At 38.4% G+C, this 13,882-nt stretch overlaps 1 protein-coding gene across 2 annotated transcripts in view; it reads left to right on the forward strand.

Annotated features, from left to right (window-relative positions):
* LOC124550957 (protein kinase C, brain isozyme) overlaps positions 1-11,722 on the forward strand; it is a 133,915-nt gene extending 122,193 nt beyond the window's left edge. For both annotated transcript variants that reach the window (XM_047125776.1, XM_047125785.1), the window contains exon 13: positions 10,446-11,722. The gene's annotated coding sequence lies outside the window, so the exon portion shown is untranslated. The remainder of the gene's footprint in view (positions 1-10,445) is intronic.
* Positions 11,723-13,882: the final 2,160 nt, after the last annotated feature.

Here is a 13,882-nt window from a genome sequence, read left to right on the forward strand (position 1 = left end):
GCCAGTGACAGGAGAACATGCCAAAATTACATCTGGGCCTTCTGGTACCAATTACACCTGTAGCAGGAACATTCCACCAAATTGGGATGTTCACTACACTTTCCCCAAACTTGTGATGAATGCCGAAACTCCGGAAATTGTAAGGTTCCTTGTGTAAGATATCATTTTGAAGCATGGAGCATTCACTGTGACCAGTTCTGATTGTGGAAAAGTTTTCCAGTTGAGACTAGTATCAGAGGTAATTTCATGTTGCAACATCAACCACAAGGTAACAACTGCCTGCCACCTACAGATGAATGGTCCTGCAGAATTCTTTAATCAAATATTGGTAGACAGGGTCCTGGTGTATGTTTATGTCAAACAGAGACATATTGCGAATACATAGAAAGAAGGATCCTTTATTGTATGATTATATGATAGCGGATCAAACACTGGTAGCAGTTACTTCTGTAAAATATCTGGGAGTACGCGTGCGGAACGATTTGAAGTGGAATGATCATATAAAATTAATTGTTGGTAAGGTGGGTACCAGGTTGAGATTCATTGGGAGAGTCCTTAGAAAATGTAGTCCATCAACAAAGGAGGTGGCTTACAAAACACTCGTTCGACCTATACTTGGGTATTGCTCATCAGTGTGGGATCCGTACCAGATCGGGTTGACGGAGGAGATAGAGAAGATCCAAAGAAGAGCAGTGCGTTTCGTAACAGGGTTATTTGGTAACCGTGATAGCGTTACGGAGATGTTTAACAAACTCAAGTGGCAGACTCTGCAAGAGAGGCGCTCTGCATCACGGTGTAGCTTGCTTGCCAGGTTTCGAGAGGGTGCGTTTCTGGATGAGGTATCGAATATATTGCTACCCCCTACTTATACCTCCCGAGTAGACCACAAATGTAAAATTAGAGAGATTTGAGCGCGCACGGAGGCTTTCAGACAGTCGTTCTTCCCGCGAACCATACGCGACTGGAACAGGAAAGGGAGGTAATGACAGTGGCATGTAAAGTGCCCTCCACCACACACCGTTGGGTGGCTTGCGGAGTATAAATGTAGATGTAGATGTAGATGTAGATACAGTACTGTCTGTTGTAGCATTCACCTACAGCACAGCAAAACTAGACACTTTCTGCTTCTCACTGTACTTCCTGCTCATGAGGCTGAAACAACAATGAATACACTATTCCCCTTTCACTTCGATGATACTGAGGAAAACTGTGTAAACCATCTCATAAACGGGACTGAAGAAGCAAGACAGCTGGCTCCCACATGAATCCTGGATGGCAAGGAGAAAGACCAGGAGCAGTGCAAGCCTAGAACCGGCTAGTGAGATACAGTTTGGGTGATGTGGTACATATTTTTACACCTGCACGGAAAGTGGGATTAATAGGAAAGTTACTAAAGTGCTACATTTGTTCATATTGTATCCTGGCACTTGTTGGATGTCACTTTTGAAGTCGAGGATTATGAGCCTTCATCGAGAAGACAAAGGTGCCAAGTGTCATTCGTGTCCTCCTTCACTCCTGAGACATAGGATGATGGTGGAGACTTCTTGTTAAAGAAGACTGAAGATCCACTTGATGATCAAGAAACTTCAAGGGGAGTGGTTACCTTTCATGCTCTTCATAGTGAAGAGGGCGTGATAACACGACCAGAATTTGAGGATCCACCAGTGTTGCGATGCAGAGAACCATTGACAAGATCTAGATCCAGGGTGCTGTAGTTGGTTGCAATGAGAACTTCTAAAACAGCAGCTCACTGATACTGCAGGAGAGGGAGCAATACTGTGAGATGTGTTGTATACAGTGTAAAGTGGTAGTTGGCTTTACTGGCATGCTGCAGGTTGCCAGTTCAGACTTAACCACCAGCAATTATTTCTTATGACATATTTATCATTTATAAAAGGTTCTCAAAAGTTCTTTTGCATATAATGCCTGTGTAAATATCAGTAGTCTCTGTCCACAAGTTATGTTCTGTTGTAACTTTATGTTAATGTTTGTATTAAATGTGCTTTCAGTGCTAAGTGTTGTACTTTATATTGATGAACCTGCTTTCTGATTTGGTCTTGAGTGTGGCTATGAATTGACAGCATAGTAATGTGAATTTATCTATATCTATATCCATATTCTGAAACTAACATGAAGTGCATGGCAGAGCACACAACCCATTGTACCAAATAGCAGGGATTCTTTCCATTTCATTTATGTGTGGAATTCTGGAAGAATTATTACAAAAAAGCCTATCTGCACACTGTAATTAGTCTCATTTTCTCTTTGCAGTCGTTAAGGATACGTAGGATGTGGTAAAATATTTCTTGACTTCTCACTTAATTTGGGTTCTTCAAACTTTTTAAGGATAATTTATGTCTATACTCAGCTTTCTGCCAGATCAAGTTTTCATTTCAGTGTTGCTCTTCCATGAGTGAAACAAACATGACCATGTGTGTTGTTCTCCCAATGTAGTCAGAAGTTCTACAAACAGATGGATGGAGTCACCATGTGTTACCTTCTGGTGCCAGGCATTGCCAGTGTGTATGTGGAACACTTCTAGGAAACAGCTCTCAAAACCACACAGCTGAAACCACTGATATTTTACAGAGATGTTTCTGTAACATTCAGGGTTTTGTCACATGGTGAAGAAAACCTATTAGAATTCTTGTGCCATTTTAACAGTACACGCAACACCAAAGAAGTGGAAGGAAAAGGATGCCTACCATTCCTACACATTCTGATACAGAACAACCATGAAGGCATGTATGGGACATTTTGCCTGCGGGAAGAAAACACACACAGTCCTGTACCTAAATGTCAATAGCTACCACCATCCAGTGCAGCACACATCTTTGCTCACCAGCCCGGTACGTGTGGCAGCGAGCCATATGCAACAAGGGAAGTCTGTCTACCAAGTTACAGCATCTCCGCGAAACCTTTCACAAGAATGCCTACTCGGAAACAAAAATGAAACACACTCTCCAGCCAAGGAAAAGGAAGAAAGATAACAATCCCAAGAAGAAGCCAAGTGTATGGCATTCCATCCATATGCATTGTTGCCCACAGCCAAGATTGCCAGGATAATGGAGAAGTACAGTATAAAAACCAGTTTTTTGCTTGGTGGTCAAAATTTAGAATTTATTTGTGTCAGTCAAAGACCAACTAGGGCTTACAGGCACTTGGCATCTGGGGCATAACTTGTGAGTATCACAGGCAGGACATTGGTCAGACATAGTGTGCATCTCACCGCACTGTTCAAAAAAAAGTGGGAAGTATTCACTTTGGCCAAACCTAAAAGTCTGCATTGTTAGAGCACAGAATCAATGGACACATGTTTGTTTTCGAACAGACAAAAGTGCTGTACCTTGCCAAAGGTTCTGTGATTCGTTCGTCAATGAGGCAGAACAAATAAGAGTATATAATGATCATGTCAACCAGGACAGCGGTTTCCATCTGACCTCTGCATGGGATGTGGCATTAGCAAAAATGTGGCCGGGATGCTCTGATGTGAAAGTGGCAGAAGTAGTGGGCAGAATAGACAGGCAGTAGGAGGACCCAATGTCCAGACAATATCCACCCTGCCACATGCATGCCGCCCCCCCCCCCCCCCCTCCCTGGCCCTGGCCGCAATGTCTCCTCCAGAGGCATGTGATTGATCCACCCATTTGACCTCAGCAGAGGAGACTGCAGTCCAGCAGTTATAAAGGAATGAACTGGACATGAACCAAACACTTCACTTTCAGACAATGTAACTTTCAAAAAAAGTTACGAAAACAAAACACCACAACTTAGGTGGTAACCCAAGAAGATTTCATCAATGAAATTTTCTGAGAACACCTGCATTCCAATATAACCTTCTTACTTTTTATCTTGTCAGTCCATATCATATAATTTTCAGCATAATTTTGTAGACCAGATCTGAAATGCTTAGTTTCTCTTCTTTTCTGATTTTCCCACAATCCATGATTCACTAGCACATGATGCTGTCTTCCAAATGCACATTCTCAGAAATTTTTTCCTCAAATTAAATCCTACATTTGTTACTCATAGATTTCTTTTGGTCAAGAATGCCCTTTATTCAGTGTTAGTCTGCTTGTTGTGCATGCTTTGTGTGTAATTTGTTAGTTTGCTTCCAGGGTAACAGAATTCCTTAAGATCGTCTACTTTGTTGTCACCCGTTTTGATGTTAAACTTGATATTCTCATTCCTACTACTTCTCATTACTTTTGTCTTTAAGGCTTATCTTCAGTTCATACTGTGTACTTGTTAGGCTGTTCATTCTATTCAACAGGTCCTGTAATTCTTCTTCACTTTCACTGAGGATGACATGTCATCAGCAAATGTTATCATTGATATCTTTTCACCCTGAATTTTAATCCTACCCCTGAACCTTTGTCTGATTTTCATCATTGTTTCTTTCATGCATGGATTGAACAGTACGGTAGAAAAGTTGCATTCCTGTCTTACACCTTTTTATTCCAAGCTCTTTGTTCTAGGTCTTCCATTCTTAATTTTCTCTGTGGATTCTTGTACTTGCTGTATATTACCCAACTTTGCTTGTCGCTCTTTCCTATTTTTCTCAGAATTTCGAAAATCTTGCACCATTTTATACTGTGTAACACTTTTTGTAGGTTGACAAATTCCATGAAAGTGTCTTTGTTTTTCTTAAGTCAAACTTCCATTATGAAGCCCAGAAATGCCTCTCTATCATGTTATCTTACCTAAAGCCAAACTGATTATCATGTAGCAGATCTTCAATTTTTCCTATTCACCTGTATATTATTCTTTTCAGCAGCTTGGATGCAGGAATTGTTAAACTCATTGTGCAATAGTTCTCACACTTAAATACTCTTAATGTTTTCAGAATTCTGTAAATGATGTTTTTACAAAAGTCTGATGGTATATCCATAGTCTCGTAGATTCTACACACCAACCTGAATCGTCATTTAGTTGCCATTTTGTCCCAACAATTTTAGAAATTTTGAATGAATGCTGACTGTCCCTTCTATCTTATTTCAAACTAAGTCGTCCTAAGCTTGGTTAAATTCTCTCTCTAATACTGGATCCGTATGTCTTCCATATTGATTCCCATGTCAACTTGTGTCAGGTCATCAGAAATGACCTCCTCCTTGTACAAACCTTCAGTTCACTCTTTCCATCTATCTACTCTCTTCCTTGCATTTAACAGTGAAATTCCCATTGCACTCTTAAAGTTGCCACCCTTGCTTTTAATTTCAACCAATGTTGTCTTGACTTTTCTGTATGCTGAATCAGTCCTTCCAACAATAATTTCTTTTTAGATTTTTTGTTTTTGCCCTGCAGCCATTTCACCGTAGCTTTTGTGCATTTCCTATTTCTTTCATTCCTAAGTGACTTACACTATTGTGTTCCTGTATCTCCCTGAACATTTTTGTACTTCTTTCTTTAGTTGATCAGTAGAAGCATTTCTCCTGTTACCCAAGCTTTCTTCACAGTTACCTTCCTTGTATCTATTTTTGCCTGTCCAATTTGTGTGATTGCCCTTTTAGAAATGTCCATTGATCTTCAACTGAGCTGTCTTCTGTGATATTCATTATCATATCATATAGAGACAGAAGTTCAAACACATCGTTCCCTAGTACTTCAGTACTGCACTTCTTTCCACATTAATCCTCCTGGATTCACAGTAACTATCTGACCTACCTTGCTATTCATAATGAATCCTACTTCTGTTAGACCATTTTCTGCTGCTGTTGATATTACCCAATATTCATCTGACCAGCAATCTATATCTTTCTTCCATTTCATTTAATTGACCCCCACAATATCTAGATCAAGACTAAGCATTTCCTTTATCAGATGTTCTAGCTTCCCTGTCATGTTCAGACTTCTGACGTTCCGTGCTCTGACTGGTAGAGTGATACCCTTTTGTTGGTTATTCCCTCATTTTATCATGGTTACCTCTCTCTTGGCAGTCCATTCTCAGAGATCCAAATGGGGGAAAATCTGGAATCTTTTGCCAATGGAGAAGTCATCAAGACACTTTTTCAGTTACACATCACATGCCCTGTGAATCCACATTATGTACCTTTAATGCAGAGGTTTCCATTGTCTTCTTCATCCTCGTGCTTTTAGGGTGAATTTTCCCAACTTGGGAGGCAAGAGAGTGACTCATACTTCTATCTGCTACTCTGCCACCTGTGACGAAGTTGTTAGCAGATGCCAGACTTAAATTTCTTGGAAGTATCCTAATAATGTAAAATTCATGCATTAAAATGTTGCTTACAAAACCCTTGTTCAACTGTTTCTTGAATTTTGTTCACTGGTCTGGGGCCTTTACCGAATTGGTTTAAGGGAAGAGAGAGAAAAGATTCAAATAATACTTGTTTGATATTTTGTGGGTTTGTTTAATCAGTGTGAAAGTTTCTGGATGGTCCTTTCAGAGAATTGGCACAGAAGTTGGAAGTGCTGTGATAGAGGTGCAGTGGTGCTGGTGTCAGTGGGCATGTGAGCATTCTTAGGGAGCACCTGTAGATGAGGTTCTGGGTATCCACATATCACAGACACCAACCAGGGTCATCATATTGTAAGGGCTGCAGTGACATACTGTACAGCTAGCACAAAAAAGATGGATTGTGAGCTCAGATGTGTCAACATGGACTGCTGCAAACTGGTTATTAGCAGTAGGACTACGGGCATGCACGCCTTGAGCTCATTTTCCACTTATGCAACAGCATCCGACATGCATGGCTCGACTAGTGCCATCAGGATCTCTTGAGAGATGGAATAGCACACTGTGGTCTTCAGAGACAAAACCAGATTCTTCTTGCATGCAAGTTATGGTAATTTGCCCATATGAGCACTGTCTCATAGAGTGTATTCGTCTAAGACACACTGGCTCCACCCCAGTCCTTATGGTCTGTGATGCAATAACCTACAACTGTTGTTCATCTTCGGTGCTTCTGGAGGTGATGCTGACAGCACTCAGTATGTGTAAAATGTTGTTAGTCCATTCTTTTCCCGTTCTTGCAACAGGAAGGTGCAGTATTGTGTCACAGGATAATGTTCTCTCTCTCTCTCTCTCTCTCTCTCTCTCTCTATCTATCTATCTATCTATCTACCTATCTCTCACACACACACACACACACACACACACACACACACACACACACACACACACACACACACTGCCCATGAAATTCAATGTGCCCTTCAAGATATGCAACAGCTTCTGTGGCCAGCAGAATCTCTGGACGTGTGGGATATGATAGGATGAGAAGTGACTTGTGCAATTCATCAACTAACAACTCCTACATAACAATGTAACCAGGTCAAGCAGGCGCAGCATAATGTATCAGAGAATGGTATTTGCCATGTGTATGATCAACTGGTTGCCATAGTCAGCATCTGCATTGCCACCCTTGGAGGCTACACCATATACTAATATGGGTGTTTCAGCATAGATCAATACCTGGTACCTCAGAACCACTTGTGCTATTGATCTGTAAATGTAATCATTTTGTGTACTCCATATGCACTTTTGCAATGATAAATCTTAAGTGAATTGGAAACCTCCAAAAGGTAGTATATTTCATCACTTAAGTATCATGATCTACAGTACGAGACTATTCATTTTTCTGCACAGAATTTGTTAAATAAGTCTCATTGTAAATTCACTAAGCGAGTTTGTACAGAGAAAACTATATTCTTGACTTTGCAAATGAATAAATAAGTTTTTAACATACTGCACTGTGATGTGTAGGATGTAAATAAGAAATTTACACTGAGTAAGCATCCTTCCTCGCAGAAACATAGAGAACAACATGTAAAATGTTTTTGTTATATATTTCAGCCTCATATCACACAAATAGTACCATGGCTAGTTTTGAATTATTAACAGGTCATCCTCAGATGTTCTCAAGTTGTTACAAAGAATATATGTAAGTGGTGTTTGTTCCATCAGACATGTCTGGTAGAACTCTCACATATTTCTGTAATGACTCCTTGATATCTGTTTCAGTATGATTGTACTAATATCATCCAAACGCCTATGGGACTCAGTAACTTGTGCGTAGAGGGGTTAATGGACGAGAGTTGCTGCATTGCAGCTTGTAATAAGTTGGAAATTTGAACCGGTTAGGGTCTGTGTCCAGGTGGCTAAAGTGGTTAAGGCAACCACTCATGAGAAGTGGTAAATTGGGGTTTGAGTCCATGTCCAGCAGAAATTTTCAACTTTCACCATTGCCTTACTACAATGTCCTGTGTTGCTGGAAGTCGTGCATACCCAGCTACTACTCCCATCACGTCACATTGTACTGGGGAGGTACTTAAATAGTAAACATATCTGCACTGTGATCCAGAATTTGACTTATTACCAAGCTGTCATCAGATGATTTGAATATGCTACATTGTAACTTGGCAACTGAACAAGCCAGATTCAGAATCAGAGTGCAACTATGTTTACACTGTAATTACCTTCCAGGGGCTGTTCAATTGATGAGCTACTAAATAACATAATAAATAATCTCCTAATAGCTTGGTGATAAGTCAAAGTCAGTAGTTACATCATTTGTGAGACCTGAGGCTGAAATATATAATAAAGACATCAACGAGAAAGATATCACAAAGATCAAATGTAATGGAAATTTAGCTGGTCCTCAAATGTAAAATAGTAATTATATGCCTTAACTGTAATTCTTCAGGCTTTCCTGGCAATATAATATACCTTAACTGTTCATGTGTAGCCTGACAAATACAACTACCCAGCTTTCACTGGTGATAACACAGTGAAGACCCCTACGAGTATTTTCTGTTATATCTAACATAGTAAATAATATATCTAAAAACAAAGATGATGAGACTTACCAAACAAAAGCGCAGGCAGGTCGATAGACACACAAACAAACACAAACATACATACAAATTTCAAGCTTTCGCAACAAACGGTTGCTTCATCAGGAAAGAGGGAAGGAGAGGGAAAGACGAAAGGATGTGGGTTTTAAGGGACAGGGTAAGGAGTCATTCCAATCCCGGGAGCGGAAAGACTTACCTTAGGGGGAAAAAAGGACAGGTATACATTCGCGCGCACACACACACACATATCCATCCGCACATACACAGACACAAGCAGACATTTGTAAAGGCAAAGAGTTTGGGCAGAGATGTCAGTCGAGGCGGAAGTAAAGAGGCAAAGATGTTGTTGAAAGACAGGTGAGGTATGAGTGGCGGCAACTTGAAATTAGCAGAGGTTGAGGCCTGGCGGATAACGAGAAGAGAGGATATACTGAAGAGCAAGTTCCCATCTCTGGAGTTCTGACAGGTTGGTGTTAGTGGGAAGTATCCAGATAACTCGGACGGTGTAACACTGTGCCAAGATGTGCTGGCCGTGCACCAAGGCATGTTTAGCCACAGGGTGATCCTCATTACCAACAAACATTGTCTACCTGTGTCCATTCATGTGAATGGACAGTTTGTTGCTGGTCATTCCCACATAGAAAGCTTCACAGTGTAGGCAGGTCAGTTGGTAAATCACGTGGGTGCTTTCACACGTGGCTCTGCCTTTGATCGTGTACACCTTCCGGGTTACAGGACTGGAGTAGGTGGTGGTGGGAGGGTGCATGGGACAGGTTTTACACCGGGGGCGGTTACAGGGGTAGGAGCCAGAGTGTAGGGAAGGTGGTTTGGGGATTTCATAGGGATGAACTAAGAGGTTACAAAGGTTAGGTGGACGGCGGAAAGACACTCTTGGTGGAGTGGGGAGGATTTCATGAACGATCGGTCTCATTTCAGGGCAGGATTTGAGGAAGTCGTATCCCTGCTGGAGAGCCACATTCAGAGTCTGATCCAGTCCCGGAAAGTATCATAAAATGAAGTAAAAGTGACAAAATGTTTTGACACTTTGCTAAAGCCTACACAGTAAGATGGTGAAATTATGGATTGTAGCTGTCTTTTATTTTACACTGTGATCTTGGAAGGCTGAAGATGTCTTTTTTATGCTTGTGGTTTATTGCTGGCACAAAACTATTGCAATATAGTTTCTCCACATTTAAATTTTCATGGATACTGCTAGTTAGTGACATTAGTAGAGGCAGCAGTAGTTTTCTAATACATGAGTTAATTTTAGGAATATTAAGCCAATTTGAATTTCGTATAAAGATCCTCTCAGAAATTTTTATGAGGGAGTTCAGTTTTTGCAATGTGACTTCTGTAACCAACAAGAAAATTATCGTTTGACTACTATTAATCTGATAAAACAGCAAACATGTTTCACAGTAGACATCTGTGTATGACCTACTGACCTACAAATCTTCATTTCCATTTGATGAATTTCAATGCTAGAAGCTATTTTAATAGTAGTAATTAAGAAATAAATATCATATTTGCATTTCATGTGATTCATGTCCACTTCGTTGTAGGGGTGCACAGAATACCAGCTCCTAGAATTTTTTTTGTGTCTTCTGATATGTATTTTGTGATACTTACAGGTGAAAAGAGAGATGCGCCTACCTCCTTGTTGATGGAAGAATACTGTTAGAAGATGAATGTTCCATGTCAGGTGAACAGTGTGTCTGGATACATGTTCCACTTCTCATTCAAACCTTCTCATGGTCTTCCTGGTTGGTTTGAGCTGTGTACACATGCCAGAAGCAATAAAAGTAAGATAATTAGAATTGACACTGCAACCTGTATTATTTTAGCTGTTTAAGTATGTTATTGGAGAGCAATAGCATTCTGCATACTCATAATTTTCAAACACACGTGTCTGAAAATTTTGTATTCATTCCATCTGTGTACATTAAACATTAAATGATACTTTGACATTTGTAAATTGTAGTTCAATACATTTAATGCTATAAACACTCAGACACTTTGTTACTTTTGAAACTTTAGTGATTGAATTTCTTCTTCAATTCTCATTATCCCATCGTGTTTGGAATTAAAGATAGAACTAGTTTACAAGACAATATGAAATACTCTGATTTCCAAATGAAGCTTTATTATTATCTAAATATAGAAACATATCTGACATTCCTAGAATTCTGTGCAGTTTCAATAAAATGGTGATTGTAAATAATTGTTCATATTATACATTTTGTTTTGAGAACTGCACTGCAATGTCTCTTCGAAAATGTTTTCAAAGTTGTTTCTTTATGTGTACTATCTTTTATGTTTAAAAATATAGTTATTTACACATAAATATGTATATTGTGTGTGGAAGATGTACACAAGACATTAGAAATGATATTATATAGTTGAAACTTAATTCTCTTAAAAAAATATTTTTAATAAATGTTCCAAGTGCCTGCTTCAAACTCTCTTCATGCACATTGGGACATCCATATCTCATAATATTATATGAATTGTCTATCTATTTGTGTGCTTATGGGTTGGATTCCACCAATGTTTATAGTGCAAATATGTAATATAATTTTTTACATTCGAGTTCCTACTGACTGATAGAAATGTTAATTACTGTTCCCTGTTAAATACATTGTGTGTTCTAACAGAAAGTTTGTTCTTCATTTGACCGTTGTGGTTGTGTGGTGAACAACTAACGATTCTGTACAATAATGTGACATAATATTCCAACATTGTTATAGAAAATTACACTGTATAACACCAAGTCTGTTGCCTGTTTTGTGATTATATTGTGCTGTCATTTTTAAAGGTGCAAGAGGCATGCATCTCATTTCAGATTTTTAATGTAGTGTGAGTACAATTTTAATAAACTATATGTGCAGCTTTGTCAGATTAAACACAATATCCTTTCCAGTCACAGAATGTTTAATGTGTTACTTCTTTTCTTATGTAATAGTTCTGTCTGGAGCACTAATTGATTTACCATATATACATATATAGTACTAAAGAGAAGTAATACAAATATTTTCACCATTTTAACAACAACAACAACAATAATAATAATAATAATAATAATATAATAATACCAATAAACTTCATAAAAGAAGAAATATATGTATGAAAGTTATAAGTTGAAATTATTTACCAATGAAAGAATGGCCAAAATATTTTATGATGTTTCTGTATTTTTCTTTGGTGTTACAACTTTGGTATGGTTGCAAAAATATTTGTCAGGTTTATTAGGACTGCAGTACTGTAGATGTGGGATGCTTGTTAAACAATTACTTTTTATCTTACGATCTGATTTCTATTGATTGTCTTTATGTGTTTATTTCCAACACTAGTGTATAGGAAAACGTCTGAGTTGTACATCATAACAGAGGCCAAAGAAAACTACACAAATGACTTTCACAAAGATAGTGGAAGCTATCTTCTAGCTTAATAGCAGGAGGGATGGTTTTATGTGAATGGATTTCTGTTGAAGATATTTGGCCTGTACTCGGCAAGGGATGGGGAATGCAGAGAGAGAGAGAGAGAGAGAGAGAGAGAGAGAGAGAGAGAGAGAGAGAGAGAGAAATTTGGGGGGGGGGGATATATATATATATATATATATATATATCTAACTGTATAAATCTGTGTATTTTATCACATATTTCAAGTTTCTTCTGTCCAAGGCAAATGCAATTCACCATTGATGAGCATTTTATTAATTTATGAGCTGCCTGAAGCTCAGGTATTACTGGTATGAAACCATTGGTACCCAAAAGCTTTCCTTTATTGAAGTCAAAATAGGAATGAATATCATAATTTTGTGCTTTTGAGAAATTGCATTAATATATTTGTAGTACACATCTCCATAAAAAATTTACAGGCAACAGTTAAATTGGGACAGTATTTCTGTATGCCTATGACATGTAATGAAATTCTTGTATTTTGCATTGTTTCCAAGAAAGCGTTACTGGTAGGAGTACATTTTACAGTATCAAAAACCTTTGTATAAAAATGATATGTGTATTCTAAAATTAGAGAAGATAATCTAAACTGGTAGTTAAAACTGCAAAAAGTATTTATAAGAGACAAACTTAACAAAACAGCATGCTGTAACACAGAAGTATAAATATATTCATAAGCTTCCACATTCAAATGATCCATTTGCTGAGCTCAAAACAAACAAGATAGTGTATTGCAGTAGGAAGAGATGGGGAAAGAGACAAGCATGCTGAGAGAAGTAGACAGAAACTTTCCATTATAACCAGTACTGATCTGTCTGTAATTAGTTGTGCTTACAACTTAATATCTTTCACTGATTACCTACCCCTTCATGGTATAAGCCAGTGTGTCTCTATAGTGACATGCTGTTTTGGTAAGTGATGTTGTTTTATTTATATTTCAATGAAATGAACTCTTGTTTGTATAAATGTATCATTTGGTGCTATTGTTGTAAACAGATTCTATTAATTAGAAGTGTCTTATGTTTCTATGATTTCAGAATTTCCATCTTGCATGTAACTCTTCCAGTACTACAGCTACCAACTTTAAGTGGAATTAATTAAAAGTGGAGCATATAAGCTGTTTCGTTTTATTATGTTAACAGAGAATCTAAGCATGTACTATATGATGACATTCCAATAGCATTTTTGTATCTCACAGATCAGTCATAGAGAAGTGCCTTCTGCAAAAATAGGAACACTGTCAGTGTTTGCCATCCATACCAGCATCTTCACTGTTCCCTTGCATTGTTTGACATGGACATAACACCTTTTCCATGTGTTTATTTATTGTAATACTGTTCTTTCACTGTTTGGTACTGTTTTCTGCCTTCATACCTTTCTTTTTGCTGTTGTTGTCCATTAGTATTTCCTTCTGACATTTCCCCATTCTTTGCCTTCCATCTCATCATTTGCTTTGAGTCTACTGAAGGACGGTATACCTGAGGGAATGAGGTTTTCTTAACTGTTTTTCCTGGTGTATCAGTAGGTTAGCCTGTGGTGTGAGTCAGAGTATCTTCAGCTTTTGTTTGCACTTTAGTCATTTATGGCACATTATGTTGGATTTGTTAAGA

Source organism: Schistocerca americana, chromosome 1, assembly GCF_021461395.2.
Source record: "Schistocerca americana isolate TAMUIC-IGC-003095 chromosome 1, iqSchAmer2.1, whole genome shotgun sequence".
Lineage (NCBI taxonomy): Eukaryota > Metazoa > Arthropoda > Insecta > Orthoptera > Acrididae > Schistocerca > Schistocerca americana.